General features: G+C 42.1%; 1 protein-coding gene and 2 pseudogenes across 1 annotated transcript in view; 2 read left to right on the forward strand and 1 right to left on the reverse strand.

The window, feature by feature from the left end:
• The first annotated feature begins 609 nt into the window (after window positions 1-609).
• LOC133754839 (zinc finger protein 717-like) overlaps window positions 610-25,857 on the forward strand; it is a 48,959-nt gene continuing 23,711 nt past the window's right edge. The window contains exon 1 of the mRNA XM_062185224.1: window positions 610-889. The gene's annotated coding sequence lies outside the window, so the exon portion shown is untranslated. The remainder of the gene's footprint in view (window positions 890-25,857) is intronic.
• Window positions 16,852-17,160, forward strand: LOC133754810 (apelin receptor early endogenous ligand-like; annotated as a pseudogene).
• Window positions 20,264-24,550, reverse strand: LOC133754852 (vacuolar protein sorting-associated protein VTA1 homolog; annotated as a pseudogene).

A 25,857-nucleotide genomic window follows, 5' to 3' on the forward strand; every position in this document is an offset into this window, starting at 1 on the left:
ACTTGGCAATGTTAGTCCTGTATCCAGTTCGCTCTCTCTCTCTCTCTCTCTCTTTTTTTTTTTTTTTTTTTTTTTTGTACTTGGTGAATTAGAGGGTGGTGTAAAATGCTTTGAAAAGAACCACAAATAAAAGACACAAATAAAAATTGTATTCTCAAATCTAGATGTTAAACTATGCTGTGTACACCTGTGCTAAGAGTTACATTGAAATCCTTGTCATTCATTAGTTGAGAGAAGCTGTCCAGGAATAAAGCAGCCAGTAGGATTTTTCTGAGGGAAACAGCGTGTGTGAGGCAACCGGGATTTGGGACTCAGCAGCAGTGGCTGTCACTTCTTAAGATTTTGTTCAAGAAAGGAAGAACAGCAGCTGACCCTTGAGATCTGGGGTGGGAAGGAAGGGAAGGCGGGATGTAAACAAAAGCAAATGCCCTCTGGTTCCCAGCCTGTCTCCGCCCACCCCACACTGAAGTCCTAGGAGAGGGCCAGTAAGTCTATCCAGGAATGCCCTGGCCTGGACTCCATTTCCCAGAGTCACCCGGTGCTCTAACGTTTTCCTGCTCTGAACGCCTGTGCGTGTGCATGCGGAAGAACGTGCGCATGCGCGTGCCTTTCCAAGTGGCTCGGAGTTGGGAACGGAAGTTCATTTACTGATCAGAGAGGGCCCTGAGAGGCCGCGCTGCTCCTTCTCCTGCATTCACTGGGCAGTCTTGCTCTGCAAGTGCAGTTGCAGGCAGTTCGGGAGCACACGCCCCAGACCTGCCGCCCGCCGCTTCTGTGCCTCTGCATCTGCCACCGTGGGTCCCAAGTTCCAGCGACTCCTGTCCCACACTCCCCGCTTTGCTCCCCGTGTGTCCTGAAGAAAGGGGACCTGCTCCCGAGATTTTCCACGGCAAGTATGGAGAACAGGAGGGGGCATCTATGCGTGTGTGGGAGAGCGGTGGGTGGGATGGCGGGTGGCGGCTCCCAGACCTCAATCACTTGCTTCTCAGTGATCCTGGGAGCTTCTCCGGCAGAGTCAAGGCTGGGGCCCAGGTGTTGTGTCTCCCACTGCCGCTTCCCGGTCTCCCAACACTTGGCCGGTCCCACGGGCTGCCTCGCTCAAAGTCTTAAAGTACACTGGATGAGCAATGGCACAAGCAGGGCAGTTGAGAGCAGGGGAAGGAAGGAGTCCCATTCCCTATATTTAAATAAGCCGGGTTCTCACTTTGGGTGGGTCAGAGAATGCCTTGTGGCTGGGCCTCTGGCTATATCCCCTGGTAGTTCCAGCTGGGTGGGGCTCGGTGGCCCTCAGCTGGAGCCTGAGGCAGTGGAGAGGTGGGGATGGAAGATCAGAGTAGGGTCTGGCTCCTGGCCCCCATGCTGGACCCTGTGGACACATCTGACAGCTGGGGCGCTCTGTGTTTGGCTGACTTTCCCAGCAGCACGTGAAGCTTGTGCAGTAGCTTTGTGGATTGATCGCTCTTCCGTGTTTAATTAACAGACTCTTTTTCAATCTGGAGCTTGAGGCCATGGAAACATAGCTGATTTATTTTCCTGCTTTTTGATTTCTGTCTTCAACCCTTCTTTCTTCTCATGTTATTAGGGATGTCAACTTTTATTACCTGCTGCTAACCCCTTTGCAAAGTGAGTAGTGAACTGAAATTAATGCAAGTCTACCGTGTGAGTTAATAATGAGCTACTTCAATCTGGATTTTCATAGTGGAGAGCTACGAAAACATAAATACAGAAAAGTATCAATTTTTCTTGTCTAGTTCTTTACAGTCACTCAATGCTCCACCGAGCTGATTATCTTACAGTCCACATGGTTTTAATTAAGAGGGCCAGTTAATTTTTTTTTTTAATTTGACAGGCAGAGTTGGACAGTGAGAGAGAGAGACAGAGAGGAAAGTCTTCCTTCCGTTGGTTCACCCCCCAAATGGCCACTATGGCTGGTGCACTATGCTGATCCGAAGCCAGGAGCCAGGTGATTCCTCCTGGTCTCTCATGTGGGTGCAGGGGCCCAAGCACTTGGGCCACCCTCCACTGCCCTTCCAGGCCACAGCAGAGAGCTGGACTGGAAGTGGAGCAACCGGGACAGAATCTGGTGCACATATGGGATGCTGGCACTGCAGGCAGAGGATTAACCAAGTGCGCCGTGGCGCTGGCCCATTACTTTTTTTTTTTTTTAATTATTTATTTATTTGTTTGAAAGGCAGAGTTACAGAGAGGCAAAGACAGAGAGAGAGAGAGAGATAGAGAGAGATCTCCCATCTGCTGGTTCATTCCCCAGATGGTCACAATGGCCAGAACTGCATGGATCTGAAGCCAGAAGCCAGGACCTTCTTCCAGGTCTCCCACACAGGCACAGGGGCCCAAGCACTTGGGCCATCTTCCACTGCTTTCCCAGGCCAATAGCAGAGAGCTGGATCAGAAGTGGAGCAGCCAGGTCTTGAACCGGCACCCATATGGTTTTACCCGCTCAGACACAACACCAGATTCAAGTTACTTTTCTTATTCTGGGTTCTGTGTTTAACCCCATGACATTTTAAACATGAGAGGATATTAGTGGTAGATTTTCAAAATGACTGGTCTGTGGAAGCCTTTGTACAAGGTGTTAATGTGAAGAGGGGTAAGGAAGAAAAGAGAAAATGTGCCCCTCTCCCTGCACAGAGATGCCCACACAGTACTGTAAAAGATGTGGCTTTGGGCTGGCACTGTAACTCAGTAGGTTAATCCTCTGCCTGTGGTGCCAGCATCCCATATGGGCACCAGTTTCAGTCCCAGCTGCTCCTCTGACCCAGCTCTCTGCTATGGCCTGGGAAGGCAGTAGAAGATGAACCAAGTCCTTGGGCCTCTACACCCATGTGGGAGACCCAGAAGAAGCTCCTGGCTCCTGGATTTAGATCAGTGCAGCTCTTCTGGCCATTTTGGCCAACTGGGGAGTGAACCAGCAGAAGGAAGACCTTTCTCTCTATCCATCTCACTATCTGTAATTCTACCTCTCAAATAAATAAATAAAACATCTTTTAAAAAAAGAGCAATGTGGCCCTGAAAAGTAGTGCTATAGACTTTCAGTATAATGAAGTTTTCACTTGATTAACTCAGTGATTCATAGATTCTGTTAGAGTCCTGTTGTCACCAGATTACTAATCTGTGAAACTCATTTAGCATAGTGAGGTTACCTAGGAAGTAAAAATAGAAAGGGAATCCTGGATAGAGGTTGCTAGGGTAACAGCATTCTTCCTCTGAAACCCAGTGTGTTTTTGACCTTTTCTCCCATGTACTCCCTATCACAGTGCTTGTGAGTGGACAAGCAGTTATGTGTTTCTGCTGAAAAGAGTTGCTTCACACACAGGAAGCAACTGTAAGACACTTTCTCAGCAACTATGTTGTGTGTACATTAATACGAACTTGAAAACAGCCAAGAACAGGCTTCCTGGACTACTCAGGCTAACTCACTGTTCTTGGCACATCATCCCCTGCTCTGCTATAAGTTTCCGGCAAGTTCTTTAAAATTTTTAGGAGAGACATGTTTCATATGAGAGACATAATCTGATAATGTAGCAGTGATGTCTTTAAGAAAAGATGCCATGTGAGGAAGCTGTCTGATGTGTCCACTCATCTTCCCATTAATAACTCTCATTGATGTCTAGCACAGGGTGGCAGAAGCAATCCTCCTTCTGAATTGCATCAAGCCAGGAGGATTCATCTACAGTTTATCTGAGCTTTCCTTGTATGAGGGAATAACCAAAATACTACATTGTATAGGTTTTTTTTTTTTATTCATTTTATTTACTTGAACAGCAGATTTACAGAGAGATGGAGAGACAGAGAGAGGTCTTCCATCCATTGATTCACTCCTCAAATGGCCACAGTGACTTGGGCTGGGCCAGGCTAAAACGAGAAGCTAGGAGCTTCTTCTGGTTCTCACACTTGATTTCAGGGGCCCAAACACTTGGGCCATCATCCTTTGCTTTCCCAGGTGAATTAGGGAGCTATATTGGAAATGGAGCAGCCAGGTCTTGAACCAGTGCCCATGTGGGGTGCTGGCACTGCCAGAGTCTGCTTAACCTACTACACCAGTCCCATGTGCATTTTTCAAAGGGGGAGAGGGGTTAAATTTTGTCTAATATGATTCAGAATAAAGATTATAATTTGTACTAGATGATGATTTTGGTTATATTTTGAGTTTCATTAAATTTCTATATTTTTTAAGTTAATGAGTACTAGTAGTTACCTTATTTTTTTAAAAGATTTATTTATTTTACTTGAAAGTCAGAGCTACAGAGAGGAGAGGCAGAGAGAGATAAGTCTTCATCTGCTGGTTCACTCCCCAATTGGCTACAGTGGTCGGAGCTGTGCCGATCCAAAGCCAGGAGCCAGGAGCTCCTTCTGTGTAGTAGTTATGTTATGTTATGTCATCCTTGCTTTGGATAAACAAACTCTCTCCCATCCCTCATTTAAAATGCTTTTTAAAATAGGTTTATTTTGAGGGCTGGCACTGTGACATGGCAGGTGAGGCTGCCACCTACAGTGCTGGCATCCCTTATGGGTGCTTGTTTGAGATCCAGCTTCCTGCCGTGGCCTGGGAAAGCAGTGGAAGATTGCCCAAGTTTTTGGGTTCTGCACTGCATGGGAGACCTGACAGAAGCTTCTGGCTCCTGGCTTCAGATAGATCCAGCTCTGGCCGTTGCAGCCATTTTCAGAGTGAATCAGTGCATGGAAGACCTCTCTCTGTGCCCTGCCTCTCTGTAACTCTGCCTTTTAAATAAATAAATTTTTACATGCTACACCATGGAGCTGGCCCCAAGACCTAACAGGTTTTCTGGGTGCTTATCCTGGGGTTCACTTTGAGCACTAAGCATAGTTATTCTGTGTGACTGAATATTTCATGTTCCTTCTTATGGAAAAGTTTTTCTCATGATCTGAGTAGTTGGCTACATCTGCCCATAGTGGAAACTAAAACTTAATTTGGCATTTGAACACCCAGAGTGCTGATTCCTGTAATCTTCTGAATTTAATCAGAAAATGTGTTTTGAAACATTTGGTTTATGAGTAGGCAGGGCAGTTTTCCTGGATCCCGTGCGAATTGGTGAACTGATGGTGTTTTTCTACCCCACATTATATTCTGAAATTTACTTCATTTTATTTTCTTAAAATAACTATATTTGTAATTTGCTCCCCCCTTCTGAAGTGTTTGTGCTGAAGTGTTTCTGAAGTGTTTGTCCTTCTTATAACCATAGACATAAGTAGCCCTTTTCATTCTCTTTATGATGCTATAAGAGCAATGGGACATTGCAATTCTCTCCCCTGGCAGCACATCTTCCTCAATGTTTCTCTTTGAATTAGTCCCTGGGTTAACTTGGCTGCACAAAAGGCATATACCTAAACCCAGTGTACCTATTGAATGAAAGTCATCATAAAATCAATGTGCCTTGTAAACCTCTCATCTTTTGTTTTGAAATGTGTTGTGAATGTGTCTTATGTCAGTGTCTGTAAGCCAGAGACTTCCCACTTGAGGCAGAAGGCTGCTGAGGGACAGCACAACTGTAGCTTTGCTCTGTTACTTTACTGTGGCTACTCTCTCACACTTTCTCTTTATTTTATTAAGATTTAAAAATTTTATTTTAAAGCAGAGTTACAGAGAAAGAGGCAGAGACAGAAGGATGGGGATCTTGCATCTGCTGGTTCACTCAAGAGACTGCAATGAATAATGCTGACTCAGCCTGGAAGTCCAACCCAGTGTTCCACATTGGTGCAAGGACCCAAGTACTTGTGCCATCTGTTTCTGCTTCCCCAGTTGTGTTAGCAGGGAGCTGGATCAGAAGTGGAACAGCTGTGACTCAAACTGGCACTCATGGGGCTGACATTGTGGCACAATGGGGAAAGCCACCATCTGCAATACCAGCTTCCCAGATGAGCAGCAGTTCATGTTCCAGTTGCTCCACTTCTAACCTAGCTCCCTGCTGTTGGCCTGAGAAAAGCAGCAGAGGATGACTCAAGTGTTTGGGCCATTGTAACCCATGTGGGAGACCCAGATGAAGTGCCTGGCTCCTGGTTTCTGTGTGCTTCAGCCCTGGCCATTGCAGCCATGTCAGATGGAAGATCTCTCTCTTTTATAGCATTTATTTATTTATTTGCAAGGCAGAGATAGAGAAAGGGAGAGAATGAGAAAGAGATTTTCCATCTGCTGGTCTACTCCCTAGATGGCTGCAATGGCCAAGACTGGGCCAGGCCCAAGCCAGGCACCAAGAGTTTCATTCAGGTCTCCCACTTGGGTGGCAAGGACCCAGGTATTGGACCATCTTCTACTTTTCCAGGGCCACTAGCAGAGAATTGGTTAAGAAGTGGAGCAGCCAGGACATGAACTTGTGCCTATACCAGATGCCAGCACTGCAGGCAGCAGCTTTACCTGCTAATCCACATCTGACTCTCCCTCCTCTCTATAACTCTGACATTTTTTTTTTAAGATTTATTTTATTTATTTGACAGAGTTACTGATAAATATAGAGACAGATAGAGAGGTCTTTAGTCTGCTGGTTCACTTCCCAAATGGCTGCAATGGCCAGATCTGAGCTGATCTGAAGGCAGAAGCCAGTAGCTTCTTCCAGATCTCCATGTGGACAAATGGCCAAGGACTTAGGCCATACTGTGTCACTTTCCAAAGCACATTAGCAGGCAGCTGGATTGGAAGTGGAGCAGCCAAGACCGGAACCAGGGACCATATGGGATGCAGGGATGCCTCAACCAGCTATGCCACAGCACTGGCCCCCAAAACTCCGACCTTCAAATAAATCAATCTTTTTTAAAGGGTGGACACACATATTGGATCCCAGCATTTTATTTTGTGGTGGCTTAATCCACTGTACCACAAAGCCAGACCCACCCTTTATCCTTCTGATGACTTGTGTGTCATGATCTTGGTGATATCTGCTGAACAACTGTTGGTATTGTTAGACTCTTCTGTTTTATTTTGGTTCTCATTTGTTGAGTTTATTTTGGCTGCCACTTTTGGGTAGCAAGCTGTGATGTCATCAGTGGCTAAAGCTGCCATGTGTTAGGCTGGCACTGATTCTACCTTTCCATTTCTTCAAATAGAAGTGGAAAATGAAATCCTCTTAAGACTAACATGCTACAAAGTAACAACTGGAAATCAAGCTTCCTTTCTTCTCACCTAACAGACCCAGCTGGTCTCTGTGTTTCTCATTTTAGCCCAAACCTATATCAGATTCATAGAGCAGAAGGAGGCTTATTTTTTAAGGCAGAATTCATAGTTGTGGTAGTCCATTCACCTCTGAGAATTAAAGCCATCACTCTGCTTTTTGACTGGTTCTCAGTCTGTGGTGGTGCCCTCTCTCACAGGAAGACAGATTCCTCACAGAAGAATACACCCAGGTGGAGAAAACTTTATGGAGTGTGTTTTCCAAAGTGAAATGGAATTCTGGCCTGGACATCCTTGAGATCATGATCAGCAGAGTGGGGAAATTCTTAGCTATGTCCATTCACATCCTTTCCTTTTTGTTCAATGTATTGTTGCACATGCACAAGGCGTGTCTGTGATTGAGGCTGTTTGTGTACCACTGCAGTATCTGGAGTTGCCTTTGTCTCCATCTCTAACCAGAAACTCAGATGCAGAGAGAGGAGGGGACTGCCAGCCTGCCACACAGGGTTTGGGCCCCTTGCTCCTTTACTTTTCTTCAGTGCAGGAGCAGCCTTAAATAGAGCTGTACTGGGTAATATTGTTTCTTTTAGATTTGAGTGCTTGGATAGCAAAAGAAATACATATTTTTTTTTCTTATAGAATGGATTGAGGAGGCACTACATAAAGTCAGCAGCAACTTTCTTGGATCCTGTTACATGTCAAGATGAGTCAGAATATTTAGGGCCATTTGTTAAATTTTTTAAAAAATTAAAAATATTTATTTGAAAGGCAGAGTTACAAAGAGAGAGAGACATAATCATTTATCCATTGGTTCACACCCCTATTGGCCACAATAGCTGCAGTTGGACTGGATTAAAGTCAGGAGCCAGTATCTTCTACATTTCCCATTTGGGAGTAGGAGCACAAGCACCATCTTTTGTAGCTTTCCTAGGCACATGAAGGAGCTGGATCAGAAGTAGAGCAGCAGCTGGGACATGAACTCATGCACAATATGGAATACCAGCATCACAGGCAATGGCTTTCCCACTATGCTCTACTGTCTGTTTTTATTATTACTATTTTTATTTGAAAGGCAGAGTTAGAGAGAAGCAGAGGCGGGGGGGGGGGGGGAGAAAGGCCTTCCATCTTCTGGTTTACTCCCCAGATGGCTGCAATGGCTGGAGCTACCCTGAACTGAAGCCAAGAGCTTGGAGTCTCTTCCAGTTATCTCACATGGGTGCAGGGGCCCAAGGACTTGGGCCATCTTCTACTGCTTCCCCAGACTTTAGAAGAGAGCTGGATCAGAAATGAAGCAGCCGAGACTCAAAGCAGTGCCCACATGGGATGCCAGCAGTGCAGGCAGCAGCTTTCCCTGCTGGGACACAGTACCAGCCCCTCTATTGTCTCTTTTATGGAAATATATATTTAAGGAATATTAGAAGGCCATTCAGGCCCTCCTTACAAAACATTTTGAAATAATGATTGACAGTCCAGAAGACTGCTTCCAAAGGGAGAGAGCTGCAGGGACAGAGAGGCAGTGATGTAGAAAGGGTATGAGGAACAAGGGAAGATGTGAAGGCCAGAAGACATCTTGAAAAGTATTCTGAAGGATAAAGTAATAGGACACAGGACATTTGTGCAGATTTCTATTATAGGGTGTTCCTTTTTTTTTTTTTAATTAGAGATAATTTCTAACATAATTTTTGATATACTTGACTCACTTTTCAGTTTTCTTCTTACAGATAAGATGTGCTTATAAGATATAGAGGGGCTGGTACTGTAGTTTAATCCTCTGCCTGTGGCACTGGCATCCCATATGGGCACGGGTTCTAGTCCCAGCTGCTCCTTTTCTGATCCATCTCTCAGCTATGACTATGACCTGAAAAAACAGTAGAAGATGGTTCAAGTACTTAGGCCCCTGTACCCAAGTAGGGGACAGAAGAAGCTCCTGGCTCCTGGCTTCAGATCAGTGTAACTCTATCTGTTATAGCCATTTGGGGAGTGAACCAGCAGATAGAAGACTTTTATCTCTGTCTCTTCCTCTCACTGTCTAATTCAACCTCTCAAATAATTAAAATCTTATAAGATGTAGAGAAGTACTGGAATTAAATGCAATAGTACACTCCTAAATGTGCAGTTAGCATTAAATTTTTGTTGAGAAAGGGATGAGCTTGGCTTTATGTGTGTCTTGCTTAGAGCAGAATTTTTTTTTAAAACTTTTATTTAATGAATATAAATTTCCAGTGTACAGCTTATGGATTACAATGGCTTCCCCCTCCCATAGCTTCCCTCCCACCCGCAACCCTCCCCTCTCCCGCTCCCTCTCCCCTTCCATTTGCATCAAGATTCATTTTCAATTCTCCTTATATACAGAAGATCAATTTAATATAAAGATTTCAACAGTTTGCACCCACATAGAAACACAAAGTGAAACATACTGTTTGAGTACTAGTTATAGCATTAAATCAAAATGTACAGCACATTAAGGACAGAGATCCCACATGAGGAGCAAGTGCAGAGTGGCTCCTGTTGTTGACCCAACAAATTGACACTCTAGTTTATGGCGCCAGTAACCACCCTAGGCTGTCATCATGAGTTGCCAAGGCTATGGAAGCCTTCCAAGTTTGCCGACTCTGATCATATTGAGACAAGGTCATAAAAGACAGAGTGAGGATAGTAACCAATGATCCTAAGAGTGGCATTTACCAGGTTTGAACAATTATACAGCATTAAGTGGGGAAGAGGACCATCAGTACACACAGGTTGGGAGTAGAGCCATTGGTGGTAGAGTAGAGGTTATGATTACAAAGGAATGAGGCCCAAGAGCACTAGACAGGGTCTAGAACAAAGGACAGAGGCATTATTAGAGGAGCTAAGAAAGGTGCTGTCTAAGCTACAATTAAGTTTTCTGATTGAGAGGCAAATAGAACCCGACAGAAGGGGCTTGATAATAATCTGGTGGGCTTTAGGCCTTGTAAGTTAAGAGGCCCAGACCTATCTATCTCTTTGCATGGGGTACATCCTAAGGGAGGTGTGAACCTCCTAGGGGAAGGCACTCTGTTGACTTTCATTACTTGGCTGGCCTGGGAGGAGAGCTGGCCAGTTAAACGCAGGGGGCATCTCTAACAAGAAATTTACAGTTCTGCCTGCAATGTTGCTAACCCTACTTGGCTGTCCCCTCAGCTGCAGTGGTCACTTTGGAAGTTGGGCTGAGTGAAGGGCTTTTCAGCTTAGAGCCAATAAGATCTGTGGCTCTGACCTGGGCATCCTTCGACTCCAGGGCAGGTCCATTTCCAGTGATCCAACTCTTGGCAGAGCTGCCAGGGCTCTTCATAAGTTGACTTCTGCTGAAGCCAAGGCTTACCACATTGAAAGCCACTGCAGTGGACTGGCCTGTTGGGTCTCCTTGAGGGCAGATCACTGTACAGATCAGCCATTAATAGGCCTGCCATCCATTGCTTCTGATGCCAAGCTTTCTTTTCCTCCTGGTTTGTGTTAAAGCAGACCAGAGGATGCAAGTCAAGGGAGTGCCCAAGTCCCATCTCTAATCTTCGGTGGCCTGAACTACAAGTCTATAGTCACAGGCATGTTCTGTAGTAGTTTTTCTAAGGTAGACAATGCCCATGAGGAAAATTATATTCTCACTTTAAAACTTTCTTTCCCTTTGGTCTGAAAGGGAGGCTTTTTCTACTTACTGTATACTACACTGATGGCAAAGTGAATCTAGCTATGAGATTATAATTTAAGCTCTTATTTTGGCTATGCTATTACAGAAAAATGTTAGCCATCTCTTTTATAAGGTCTAAAGATTAAATTGTGCATCCTACAGATTCCTTCATAATAGAATTAGTTTCCTACCTTGAAGAGAATAGAGAAATGAAAGAAGTTGGGCTTAGAATAGAGAAATGAGGGAGTAAGTCCTGGATCGCTTGCTGACAATAGCAATATCACATGAATACTTAGTAAACAGTTTCAACCATTAGATAACAACTTAAGAAAACATTTACCAGAAGGTCCAATGCCTTCTATAAATTTTAAGAATCATGTATTTCAAAACACCTCTTAAATATCTAACATGGTGTAGTTTGTTTAACCAGTAAACTTAAGCACAACCATATAAAATGTTTTTAGTTTATTTCTACCAACAAGTTTAAAACATATGATACAGAGATTAAGGTCACACAAATTAAAATATATCTTTGATTGATTTTAGCAGCTTAAATTTATGGACAATCTTATCTATAAGCCATTTAAAATAAAACTCAATAAAATTTCCCCATGAGGACATACAATATGTACACACATATAACATAGCATAGTAGACCAATATAGCAATTTTAATAATAGCTTTTAAAATCTTTAACTCTTTTTGTAGATTGCCAATTGATTTGAATTGCTTTTTGTTTTTAGTAACTTCAGTTAACCATACTTTCTCTCAGTTGGTACTGTTAATACATTATTGGCTTCATCTGTTTACAGAGCCTTTCAAAGTACTGAATACAATAGAAGTGGCTGGGGAAAGTCCATAGGAACCTATAGGAGGAAAGCTAAACACAGAACCAACAACGCTTTAGTTTTATGAGCAATAAATCAGATACAACTGTGGATGACAAAAGACTTTAAGTTGCCATGTTTAAAATTATAAACTCATCAGCCAACAAGAGGCACTTGCTTACTTCACAGTATTTTTGAAAGCACCTGTAGGATTTTACAAGTATTTAACCCTTTAGGCCTCTGGGGCTTTCTCATTAAGATAACTATCATGTCTAGTGACACAAGATCATTAGACTTTTTAATTCTCAAACATTTGTATTAATAGCATTTTCCATTATACAAACTTAAAGTCTGGTACCACATCACATCTTGACAGTACTTCTAATATAATCCAAATAGCCTGATTAGTTGGTGTCTCTATAAGATGAGTGACATAGGTTCTTCAATTTTTTTCAGTTGGGGCCAAACTGGAAAAACCAAAGTCCAGCATTTACTGGAAATTTTAGAGACCAGATTGTTTGAAACTTTGATTTTTTGAATGCCTGTCAAGAATGCCAAGAAGGCTCAAAATCCAAAATATGTGGTTGAAATAAGATTCCTTAAAATCATGACATAACATAGACCAAATTTGATCATTGTTACAAGGTGATTATTCAAATCTTTGAAAATAAGCATATATTTAAATAACCCTTAGCTCTTAATAAAAATTCAGCTGTTTTTGAACAATTAGAATTTAACAGACATCAAGAGAACATAATAGATTACTTTAACACATCGCTTTAACAGAGCATCAGAGTTTAATTCTATGTCAAAGAGAAATTGAGCTTCCTGTGATCTTTTGCTGTGAGGTTTCCTTCCTTTACCTTCTTTCATATTGGTGACCATGTTTCTGTGTTTCTGTGTGTAACACATCTTTAAGCATCTTTTGCAGGGCAGGATGAGTGGCAACAAATTCTTTCAGTTTCTGTTTGCTATGAAAAGTCTTAATTTCACCTTCATTCACAAATGAGAGCTTTGCAGGATATAATATTCTGGGCTGGCAGTTTTTCTCTCTTAGTACCTGGGCTATGTCTCGCCATTCCCTTCTAGCTTGTAGGGTTTCTGATGAGAAGTCTGCTGTGAGTCTAATTGGAGATCCTCTAAGAGTAATCTGACGTTTCTCTCTTGCACATTTTAGGATCTTTTCTTTATGTTTCACTGTGGTGAGTTTGATTACAACATGTCGTGGTGAGGATCTCTTTTGGTCATGTTTATTAGGGGTTCTATGAGCTTCCTGTACTAAGGTGCCTCTATCCTTCTCCAAACCTGGGAAATTTTCTGCTAGTATCTCACTGAAAATGCCTTCTAATCCTTTCTCCCTCTCCATGCCTTCAGGAACTCGTAGAACCCGAATGTTGGGTTTTTTAATAGTATCCTGTAGATTCCCAACAATATTTTTTAGATTTCTAATTTCTTCTTCTTTTCTTTGGTTTGCCTGTTTCCTTTCCTGTTCTCTGTCTTCTAAGTCTGATATTCTCTCTTCTGCTTTGCCCATTCTGTTTTTAAGGCTCTCTAATGTGTTTGTCATTTGATCTATTGAATTCTTCATTTCATTATGATTTCTCATCACTATCACAGTTTCTTGTTCTACTAGTTGTTTCATTTCGATTCCTCCTTAATATTTCATTTTCCCAAGAGTAATTTTCTATCTTGTCCATTAAGGATTTCTGTAGTTCAAGAATTTGTTTTTGAGAACTTCTTAGTTCTTATCAATTTTTTGAGATCCACTTCTTGCATTGCTTCTATCTCATCATCTTCATAATCTTGAATTGGGGTGTTTTTTCATTTGGGGGCGTCATAGTGTCTTCCTTGTTCTTCTTACCTCGGTTTTTGCGTTTGTTGTTTGGCATGTTGGAGATATTTGGTTTCTTCACTGTGGTGTTTTTTCTTGTTACACTATGGCTCTATATTAAGTGGACTGTCTGCTTTCGGTGGAGCCTTAGAGGCTTGAGATGAGTGTGGACTGAGAGCTGTGTTTGGTTCCTCAGGGTTGAGGGTGTGTCAAAGATGACACTCCCAGGTTAGGTGTGGTAAATCTCTCTTCCTTTCTTTTTTTGATTCAAAAGTGAAGTAATTCCGCACAGCTGAATGTAATTGGAGGTAGTTAGCAGGCAAATGATATACCCACAGGAGCCAGAGATTGGAAACTCTTTCCCAAGGACCACACAGGGAATCTGTGCTGCCCTCGGTGTGGGCTCCAATTCTCCTGCAATCTCCCACTGGGTTGCCATGTTAGATGCTAATCTCCTGTTATTTCACCCCTCCCCCCAGAGTCAGGTTTTTCTGCTAGGCTCTGGGCCAGTGCAGACCTGAGGTCGCCCTGCTTATGACGTATGTCCAAAATGGCAGCTGCTCTTTGTCTTGCTAGCCCTTGAGTGGTGAGCGGAGAGAGAGAAACTCGTGTCCGTATCGGTCACTTTTTTTTTTCTCTCTCTCTCTCTTCTAGTTAGCCTGGTGAACTTTTCCCCACAGAGTTTCAAGCCTCATTCCCTCTAGTCTCCTCTTTCCACTTGCCCGCTGGTGTCTCTGGCTATGGAGGTTCGGCTCACCTCGCGTTCCAGCACTGGTGCATTGAGTCTGCCGCTAGTGTCCCGAACTTGGGCTCCCACGCTCTCCACGCAGGTCCACTGTGAATCACTAGTTCCGGAAGAGTTTCCTCTGCTGTTTTTTCCCCTACTCTTCCTTGACCCTGCAATATCTCCACTTTTATTAACCTGTCTCTTCCCCGGACTAATAGTGTGCTCCCTTCCTATTCCGCCATCTTGCCGCTCCTTAGAGCAGAATTTTTATGACTGCATTTGAGATAATTAAAAATCAGTTTCATAATTGAAACATTGACCATTTTTACTACTGCAGCCTCCCCCTCACTCTGTATCCCTATGCAGATAATCCACATGAAGGTACAACAGAAAGAGCAGCCTGCATATCTGGAGTAATGCAAATATGCCCTTTGCTTAAACAAGGGGATTGATCGACTGGAGTTCTTTGTGATTCAATTTGCGTTTTTCTGTAGAGTGAAATATAGTGATTTGGGTAAAGTATCTCATCTTCTAGTAGATGATTCCAATTGGCTTTCTTATCCATCTACTTCACATCACAGGTGATTCCCAAGACAGGTATTGGGCTCTATCAAATAAAAAAAAAAAAAAAGTAGTCTCTTCAGAGTTGATGTATTTCTCCTGGAAAATTGGAGAAATGTTTTGTAAGAAGCAGTTCATGGAGGATGTGTACTCCCCTAGTAATGAGACTGAAGTGATTCCCTTTAATTGCCCCTCCCTGAGCTAGTTCTTGAGGCTCATTGATCAGGACAAGAATGCTAATATTTATAGGCCAATTATGAATGATGCATGTTTGTCTTACACATGAGATGTCTGCAGATCTGTTTCTCAAGGCCTTTAAGATAAAATAAGAAAATTTTGTAACAAAAGAGAAGGTTGGCATTGCCTGTTGCCTTGGTCTAGGATCTGTGCATTTATTACCCACTTAGTACTCTGACTCCTATTGTGCGCATCTCCTGATGGTTCTTTTTTGGCCATTCCTGTGTCCAGATTCCTTAATGGGTGACAATCTTTGTCCAGACTTCCAGTCTGATAACTCAGCCCAAATTGGAGTTGACTAGTTTGTGTACCCACTTTAGGATTAAGGTGGTCCAAAACTGCCAGTGCCCAATGACTGGGCTGCCTTTATGCTCACTCAAGAGGTAAGACTCTGGGCACAGGTCTCAAGTGGTTTGTTTGGTCCTCTTCCCTTTATCTCCCTGGTGACCAGGCTGATTCTCAGGTAGGCAGGGAACTTGTTGGCTCACAGAAGTCTCAGATTTCTGTTTTGCATTCATCTGCAAAATATTTGAAAGTTTTCTCTTGGATCTCAAAAGTCCTGAGTAGGGAGTTTTATTTTGTATTGAGATGTGTCTTTATAAAGACAGGTGTCACTGAAGACTGTGTGTCCTCAGAATTAACTGAACTCACCCAGGCCTGGATGGAGTTCCAGGATCCTTGCTTCAGGCTGAACATTGCCTGCTGTTGTGAGTATTTGGGTGGGTACCAGAAAATGGAAGAAATCTCTCCCCCACTCCATCTCCCCCTGTCTTTCAAATAAAATGAAAAACAGATAAAAATTGGGAAAAAATGTGTTTTTCCTTGTGTCCTAAGGAAAAAGTAATTACTGTTGCTACAGGTAGAACTCATTTGTACACTTCACAAATACTCATCAATCTCAGGTTAAAGGTTTGTTGATCACTGCTGGCTGGGCTGCCTACTCAGCTCCCATTCTGTAATGCATCCCCTTCCATCATCTGCAGTTCACTTTGGGTGCTCATAAAACACCAAACTGCCTGCTGACTTTGCAGCCCTGTGTTCTTTATGCATAGCTTGGCCATCATCTCACTTTCTTTAGCAGCATGCTAATTTTTATGAGTACTTCACAGGCAAAGAATAATGAATTCATTGATTTTCTCTGAGCTTTTGCCCTAAGTGGTTTATTTTCTGAAATTGATTTTGGGTGATATGTAGCACTTTGCTGGATTAGAAGCTGGGGTGCAGAATTTGATATTAGAGAAATAGGGCTGTCACTGCCACTTGCACTGTGCCCCACCCTGCAACCTATGCCTGCCTTTGGATTCTGTTTTTATAGTGTTGGAATGAGGCAGTAGTGATTCAATAAAGGAATAAATTTTCAATTGTTAAACATTTTTATTTTTATTAATACAAAGAGAACAGATTGCATAAGAATGTAATTCCAGAAGAACATAACCATACTTCTCTATTTCCTCCTCCTTTCTTCCTTTCTCTTTTTAAGGATTTAATAAGCTGGCTTTTTTCCCTAACCTAGTCTTTACCCCTTCATCTCCAGCCTTCCTGTCCATTTGTTCCTACTTTACAATCTGGTACTTTAAGCTTTTTCCCCCTTCTTTCATGCATGTTTTTGCCTACTCCTACCCCAATTCCAAAGAAGGAAAAATGAATAAAAATCATGATATTGATTCAATGACAGGAATCCTATCCAGAAATACAGAAAAAAGTTACCTCCTTTTTCTTTTTATTAACAATTTATTATTGATTTACCTTTCTGGAAGAGGCAGCTGGAAGTTCTCCGAGGTCTGTCCTTAGGATGTGAGGAGAGCCAGAGATATTGGATAGACTCTTTACAGTCTGTTTTACTGTGAGAGATGTTGTTCCACTTGCCTGTGGCAGAAAAAAATGAAATTTCAATGATTTTTTTCTGCATTACTAATTTTTATGATGAGTCTTTTCTTTATCAATGGATAGAGACCTGTCAAATTTGCCATGAGCAAAAAATTTCACAGACACAACTGCTTCCAGAGGAGATGCATGCCTCTCCATTCCCATGTGGCCTTCCCCTGAGATCTCCAGGTGGCTTCTCTTGGTCTCCTGAAAGCAAAGAGAAGATTCCAACCACAGAAAAAGTTCACTACGACTGTGGTGTTGTTTCTTGGAAATTCCTGTCCAAAAAGTAATCATTTAAGAACACCAGGGGCATTTTATTAGTTTCACAGGACTCTCTTCTTCCTGGCTTCAGTGGAAAGGAAAAATAACCAAAGTTGAAGTATGATTCTAGGCAAAGCACAATTATTTTTCTGCATAATGAAAATCCTCATTTTTTTCTGCACATTGTTAGTCTTACATGGGTTAGAAAGAAAAATACCATTTAATGTCTTAGAACTCTCCAGTGTTAAAAAGTGCAAGAATTAAAAATTGCTATTTTATGCTCTTATAAAGCTCCAAAAGCATTAACATTGTGCATTTCTGGGTGATTGGAAAATTCTAAATTTGAAGTCAATTAATTGGCTTTGCAGAGTAGGAAGAAAATAATTGGTTTATTAATTATTTATAAAGAGAGACTATGAGAGAAGCTATTCATTGCTACCAATTGTCTATGATAAGCTTTAGTGTTTATGAAACCATGATTCATTTTATTTTATGAACTATGTCCACTTGAAGTTGCAAAAGAAAACATACAATAGTGGTTGCAATTCACTTTAACAGATTTTTTGAAATATTTTATTTATTTATTTGAGAGGCAAAGTTTCTGACAGTGAGAGGTAGAGACAGAGAAAGTTCTTCCATCCATTGGTTCACTCCCCAAATGGCTGAACAGCCAGAGCTGCTCTATCCAAAGCCAAGAGGCAGGTGCTTCTTCCCAGTCTCCCATGGGTGCAGAGGTTCAAGCACTTGGGCCATCTTCTACTGCTTTCCCAGGCCATAGCAGAGAGCTGGATTGAAAGAGGAGCAGCTGGAACTAGAACCGGTGCCCATACGGGATGCCGGTGCTGGAGGTGGAGGATTAACCTACTGCACCATGGCGCTGGCCCCACAATTCTCTTTAGAACAGAGACATTTATTCCTGAGTCTTTTACTCTTCATATATTTATGAGATGATGTCTGATTTCTTTTGGAGTTCTCTTTTGTTCTTTGATTATTTTCTATGACTAGTTTCTTAAAAGGACTTGCATTGTTAACATCTACAGTTAGGCCAATGAAGTCCTGACAGGGCACTTGTCTCTAGAATTAGAGGAGTGCTCATCATTCTCATACTGTGTTCTGTCGCTGTTCAGCCTGTGACAGTGAGACATGTAAATAAAAAAATAGAAATTCAGCATGTGGTTATCCCACAAGGAATCTTACCTTGTCTGCATCTGAATAATTGTGATAGCCAGGTATTTTTAAGTTGCTAAATATTCTCCTAATTTGTATTTATTTAAAGACTATTGACTTAATACCACAATTTTTATTACCATAAGTTGATTGCAGATAAGGAATTTACAAATTCATACCTTGACTAGAAGTTTTACTTTGTAACAATCACAGACTAGCAGAAGTCATAAACCATTAACCCTCATTTTTCTAAAATAAGAGGTTGTAATTAATATGAGTATATAAAGAATATATTTTTTGGGATGGCGCCATGCTCAATAGGCTAATCCTCTGCCTGTGGCACCAGCATACAGGGTTCTTGTCCCAGGCAGGGCACTGAATTCTGTCCCAGTTGCTTCTCTTTCAGTCCAGGTCTCTGCTCTGGCCCGGGAGTGCAGTGGAGGATGGCCCAGGTTCTTGGGCCCTGCACCTGCATGGGAGACTGGGAGGGGGCACCTGGCAGCATGGTGCGCCGGCTGCAGCATGCCAGCCACAGTGGCCATTGGGGGCGGTGAACCAACAGAAAAGGAAGACCTGTCTCTCTGTCTCTCTCACTGTCCACTCTGCCTGTCAAAAAAAAAAAAAAAAAGAATATATTTTTAAGATTTTATTTATTTATTTGAGAGGTAGAATTACAGACAGAGAGAGGGAGAGACAGAGAGACAGGTCTTCCTTCCGTTGGTTCACTCTCCAGATGGCTGCAATGGCCAGAGCTGCACGGATCTAAAGCCAGGAGCCAGCTGCTTCTTCTTGGTCTCCCATGTGGGTGCAGGGGCCCAAGCACTTGGGCCATCTTCCACTGCTGTTCCAGGCCAAGCAGAGAACTGGACTGGAAGAGGGGCAGCCAGGACTAGAACCGGCACCCATACAGGATGCCGGCACCACAGGCAGAGGATTAACCTCTGCACCGCAGCACCAGCCCCAAGTACATGAAGAATTTAGAACAGAAAATCTACCAACCTCATGGAGTTTATCTCCTTTTCAAAACTTTTAAAAATCTTTAGTATGTAAAATGCTAATTTAAGGTGCTGTAATTAAATTCACACAAACAAGAGATGTTTTAGTATGTTTTACTTCATTATTTAAGTTAGATACTGTTAGGAAATTCTAAATTATTTTGTGGATAAATTGTAATTTCATTTCATAGGTGTATTTGAGTAGAAACACAAGCTTTTATAATCAATTATTTATGTTTAAAACATATGCTTATGTATGTTTTATATTAAAATAACAGCATTTTATGAAGTTTAGATATATCTTGTTCAATACAAGCCTTTTTTTTTAAGTTTTCTTTAAAAAGAATCTTTGTATTTATTTTTTTAACACAGCAAATTCAGAAAAAAGCATTTGGGAAACCAACATTATTAATACTAACTCTGAAAGCCTTTCTACCTCTTTACTGAATGATTTTTCCTTCTGTCAACTTTAAACTCTAATGAATAAAAATTGTGTTTTGAACATAAGTTTTTCATGTTAATCTAACACTTTAGGGCATTTGTTTTATAAGTCTTAAGGAAAACAATAAGGTAATCTTTCATCTAGACAATTCTGGAATTTTTTATTAGATTTAGAATTTTACAGCAAAGTAATATGATCTCTTTGTCCAAATATTATGGTGTTTAAAAAATTTCTCTTCATGTATGTAAATTAATAAAGCTTATTTCCAATATATATTTTCTGTGTTTTCATTTGCTGAAGCAGGGTTCAAAGGGTGTTTTTAGGATCTTGCCAACATCAGCCCTATGTACCTATAAATTATTGGAGCCATTAAATGGACAATAAAAACTGGTTGAGGCTACTGATGAATGCTTCAAAAGGAATCTGATACACATAGATTTTATTGTCATATTGAATTCAACTGAGGTCTTTCTTGAAACTGTACTCTTGATAGGCTGAAGACAGAGTAATGGAGTTAATTCTTTATGCCAAAGATACGTGGATCTGTTGTACAAAGGCTTCATTCTCTGTTGATCATCAGTAACTTGAGGTCTTTCTGTAGATTCTGAATGGCAGTGCTTACAGCTTCATATTGCAAAGCACTGGCAGCATATTTGCAGTATTTCTGAGCTCTCACAAAGTCCTCAGGGGTGAGGTGGGTATCGCCTTGGGAAACTGTACTGAAAGTGCAGGATCAATGGCTGGACTACTCTATAGAGTAGGTTGCATAGTATTCCTTGTTACACCGATGCTATGAGGCACTTTTGCTGTTGTGTTGGCTGGGGCATGTGCACCCAGAGGAATCTGTATTCAACTATAGCTGTCTGATGGCATGCTGCCTGGGTCAACTGCTGAAGATGATGATGGCTGAGGTGTGTTGAGTGGGCAGAGATGCTACTACAGCATCTTCATTTTCTTCACCATCAATATCTTCCTCAATTGCAATAGAGCCTGCTTGAGGAGTCTCCTCATTCTTTAAGCAATTATGGATATATGTTGCCTTCCACCTTGCATACTTTGTGTTTCACATTTTCATCAGTGTTATGTTAAACACGGTTATGACATCTATTAAAAGACTTGCAGTATAGAAGAACTTGATCATGTTTTTTTGTGAAATAGCCCAGCACAATGTTCATTGTCTGCATATATGAACATTTTCCAAGAATAATTCCCCAAATGAGCAGAACCAACTGCTCCTTGGGTAATAGCTTCATTATCACCCAACTGTTTCTTTTTGTTGTTGTGAAGAACCTGAGCCTGGATCAAGGCACAGCTATTTTAGACTAGGCCTCCGTCTTGTAACTCAGGACTGACCAGACCCTGAACCCTAAGGCAAAATCTCCTGAAAGAAGAAAAATAAACTCCCCTTGTGATAAACTCCCCTAGCAACAGCCATTCAGCAGATAGCAGGGAAATACCTGCTATCCAGGTGTCTTTTCAGGCAGTTAAGGTGATTGATAACATTCCAAATCCCTGCAGTTTGGCACGTACACCCTAGCGGCTCAGACCCTATACTTTAGCCAGTCATTTTAAAAAGCATCAACCCCAAAGCCATCCAGTCACCTTTACTAGTCTATTCCCAACACTGGATTTACTAATCAATTTTAAGAGATGTTCTTTAAATTCTCACAGAATGAGATGATTTGCTGAATGGTGCTATAATGTATAGAATGTCTCTGAAAACCCTATATAAACCCCACAAAGGAAATGGGATGGATCCTCATCAGAAGAACGCTGTGATGATTGGAGGAGTGGACCCTAGCTTGAGTTAGAACAATAAACCTCTTTGCTTTTGCATCATTGAAGTCTCTCATTGGGATAATTGTGTCCCATCCAAGTCTGGTCTAACAGTTGTTATTGTTAAGATTTATTTATTTATTTGAAAGGCAGTTACAGAAAGGCAGAGAGATGGAAGGAGAGTTGGCCTCTGCCATCCTCTAGTTCACTCCCCAAATGGCTGCAATGGCCAGAGCTGTGCTGATCTGAAGCCAGGAGCCAGGAGATTCTTCCAGGTCTTCCACATGTGTGCAGGGGCCCAAGGACTTGGGCCATTTTTCTACTTCTTTCCCAGGCCAGAGCAGAGAGCTGAGTCAGAAGTGGAGCAGCTGGGACTTGAACTGGAGCACATATGGGATGCCATCACTGTAGGCCAGGGTTTTAACCTGCTGTACCACAGTGTCAACCCCCCACCTATTTATTAAGAGCTCCTAACTGACCTGTTAATTTTGATAAAAATTTATGACACTCAGGAGTTTTATTATCAATATTCATTCTAGTTTGCATGGCATATAAATGACCCCCTTGGTAAAATACATAATGATCCCATCCAAGTCTGGTCTAACAGTTGTTATTGTTAAGATTTATTTATTTATTTGAAAGGCAGTTACAGAAAGGCAGAGAGATGGAAGGAGAGTTGGCCTCTGCCATCCTCTAGTTCACTCCCCAAATGGCTGCAATGGCCAGAGCTGTGCTGATCTGAAGCCAGGAGCCAGGAGATTCTTCCAGGTCTTCCACATGTGTGCAGGGGCCCAAGGACTTGGGCCATTTTTCTACTTCTTTCCCAGGCCAGAGCAGAGAGCTGAGTCAGAAGTGGAGCAGCTGGGACTTGAACTGGAGCACATATGGGATGCCATCACTGTAGGCCAGGGTTTTAACCTGCTGTACCACAGTGTCAACCCCCCACCTATTTATTAAGAGCTCCTAACTGACCTGTTAATTTTGATAAAAATTTATGACACTCAGGAGTTTTATTATCAATATTCATTCTAGTTTGCATGGCATATAAATGACCCCCTTGGTAAAATACATAATGATCCCATCCAAGTCTGGTCTAACAGTTGTTATTGTTAAGATTTATTTATTTATTTGAAAGGCAGTTACAGAAAGGCAGAGAGATGGAAGGAGAGTTGGCCTCTGCCATCCTCTAGTTCACTCCCCAAATGGCTGCAATGGCCAGAGCTGTGCTGATCTGAAGCCAGGAGCCAGGAGATTCTTCCAGGTCTTCCACATGTGTGCAGGGGCCCAAGGACTTGGGCCATTTTTCTACTTCTTTCCCAGGCCAGAGCAGAGAGCTGAGTCAGAAGTGGAGCAGCTGGGACTTGAACTGGAGCACATATGGGATGCCATCACTGTAGGCCAGGGTTTTAACCTGCTGTACCACAGTGTCAACCCCCCACCTATTTATTAAGAGCTCCTAACTGACCTGTTAATTTTGATAAAAATTTATGACACTCAGGAGTTTTATTATCAATATTCATTCTAGTTTGCATGGCATATAAATGACCCCCTTGGTAAAATACATAATGATCCCATCCAAGTCTGGTCTAACAGTTGTTATTGTTAAGATTTATTTATTTATTTGAAAGGCAGTTACAGAAAGGCAGAGAGATGGAAGGAGAGTTGGCCTCTGCCATCCTCTAGTTCACTCCCCAAATGGCTGCAATGGCCAGAGCTGTGCTGATCTGAAGCCAGGAGCCAGGAGATTCTTCCAGGTCTTCCACATGTGTGCAGGGGCCCAAGGACTTGGGCCATTTTTCTACTTCTTTCCCAGGCCAGAGCAGAGAGCTGAGTCAGAAGTGGAGCAGCTGGGACTTGAACTGGAGCACATATGGGATGCCATCACTGTAGGCCAGGGTTTTAACCTGCTGTACCACAGTGTCAACCCCCCACCTATTTATTAAGAGCTCCTAACTGACCTGTTAATTTTGATAAAAATTTATGACACTCAGGAGTTTTATTATCAATATTCATTCTAGTTTGCATGGCATATAAATGACCCCCTTGGTAAAATACATAATGATCCCATCCAAGTCTGGTCTAACAGTTGTTATTGTTAAGATTTATTTATTTATTTGAAAGGCAGTTACAGAAAGGCAGAGAGATGGAAGGAGAGTTGGCCTCTGCCATCCTCTAGTTCACTCCCCAAATGGCTGCAATGGCCAGAGCTGTGCTGATCTGAAGCCAGGAGCCAGGAGATTCTTCCAGGTCTTCCACATGTGTGCAGGGGCCCAAGGACTTGGGCCATTTTTCTACTTCTTTCCCAGGCCAGAGCAGAGAGCTGAGTCAGAAGTGGAGCAGCTGGGACTTGAACTGGAGCACATATGGGATGCCATCACTGTAGGCCAGGGTTTTAACCTGCTGTACCACAGTGTCAACCCCCCACCTATTTATTAAGAGCTCCTAACTGACCTGTTAATTTTGATAAAAATTTATGACACTCAGGAGTTTTATTATCAATATTCATTCTAGTTTGCATGGCATATAAATGACCCCCTTGGTAAAATACATAATGATCAGCAATGGCTGCCAACACCCACCCCTCAGATCAATTCTTGAGCAACTATTCAGTAATAGGCCACCACAGAGCCCTACTTGTCATGCTCCTGAGCCATCAGGTGATGCTGCATGTTCTTTTATTTTTTTAATTTTTTTTACTTTTTAAAATTTTGACAGGTAGAGTTATAGACAGTGAGAGAGAGACAGAGAGAAAGGTCTTCCTTCTGTTAGTTCATCCCCTAAATGGCTGCTACAGCTGGCACTGTGCCAATCCAAAGCCAGGAGCTAGGTGCTTCCTCCTGCTCTCCCATAGGGGTGCAGGGCCCAAGAACCTGGGCCATCCTCCACTGCCTTCCCGGGCCACAGCAGAAAGCTGGACTGGAAGAGGAGCAACTGGGACAGAACCAGTGCCTCAACCGGTACTAGAACCCAGGATGCCAGCGCTGCAGGCAGAGGATTAGCCTAGTGAGCTGCGGTGCTGTATGTTCTTAAACTGTGGGGAGAGTAGGGGCAGTGGAGCAAGCTCGGCCATCTCCACTCTAGCATATCACCACTTTCTCAAGCCTATACTTTTTTCAAGTACATATTCTTACTTCACAGAAAAACAGTTAAAACCAGACTGACTGTTGTAAAAATAATTCAGTGGTTATAGAAGTCTACTCATACAACATTTAAAATTGTGATTTTAAAGATTTATTTATGTATTTGAATTGCAGATTTACAGAGAGAGAGAGAGAGATTGATTGACATCTCTGCTGGTTCACTCCCCAAATGACCACAATGGCCAAGGCAGGGCTAGATTGAAGCTAGGAGCCAGGAACTTCATCCAGGTCTGCCACATGGGTACAGGGATCCAAGCATGAGAGCCATCCTCCACTGCTTTCTCAGGCTCATTAACAGAAAGCTGGATCAAAGTGGAGCAGCCAGGACTCAAACCAGCACTCATGGGATGCCAGTACTGCAGGCAGTGGCTTAACCCACTAAGCCACAGTGCCTGCCCCAAAATGATTTTTGGTTTCTGTATGATAGCCATACTAACTGGGGTGAGAAGAAATCTCATTGTGGTTTCTGTTAGCATTTCCCTGATGGCTAGTGATCCTGAACATTTTTTTCATGTGTCTGTTGGCCATTTGAATTTCTTCCTTGGAAAAATGCTTGTTAAAACTGCGTGTTAATATAACAGGAAAAATGGCTGTTGCCCATTTCTTGAACTGGATTGTTTGTTTTGTTGTTGAATTTGTTGAGCTCATTAGAGATTTTGGATATTTTTACTAATAGTTTGCGAATGTTTGCTTCCATTCTGTCAGTTGCTTCCTTTGTTGCAGTTCAGAAGCTTCTTAGCTTGATATAATCTCCTTTGACTATTTTTCCTTTTATTGCCTGTGCTTCAGGGGGTCTTTTTCCAAAAGTCTTTGCCTATGACAATGTCTTGCAGAGTTTCCCTGATATTTTCCCCTAGTAATCTGATGGTATCACATAGATTTAGATATTTGATCTAATTACAGCTAATTTTTGTACAAGTTGCAATATGGGAGGGGAGAGGGATCGGGAGAGGGGAGGGTTGTGGGTGGGAGGGAAGTTGTGGGAGGGGGAAGCCATTGTAATCCATGAGCCGTACACTGGAAATTTATATTCATTAAATAAAAGTTAAAAAAAAAAAAACAAGTTGCAATATGGGGATCTTGTTTCCTACTACACTGTGAAGAACAATTTTTCCAGCACCATTTTTGAAGAGATTGTCCTTTCTCCAGAATTGCTTTAAATTTGTTTCTCACAAACTAATTGGTTTTAGATGTGTGGATTAATTTTCAGAGGTTCTATTCCTGTTTCATAGGTCTA

The sequence above is a fragment of the Lepus europaeus genome, unplaced genomic scaffold, assembly GCF_033115175.1.
Source record: "Lepus europaeus isolate LE1 unplaced genomic scaffold, mLepTim1.pri SCAFFOLD_29, whole genome shotgun sequence".
In the NCBI taxonomy this organism is placed as follows: Eukaryota; Metazoa; Chordata; class Mammalia; order Lagomorpha; family Leporidae; genus Lepus; species Lepus europaeus.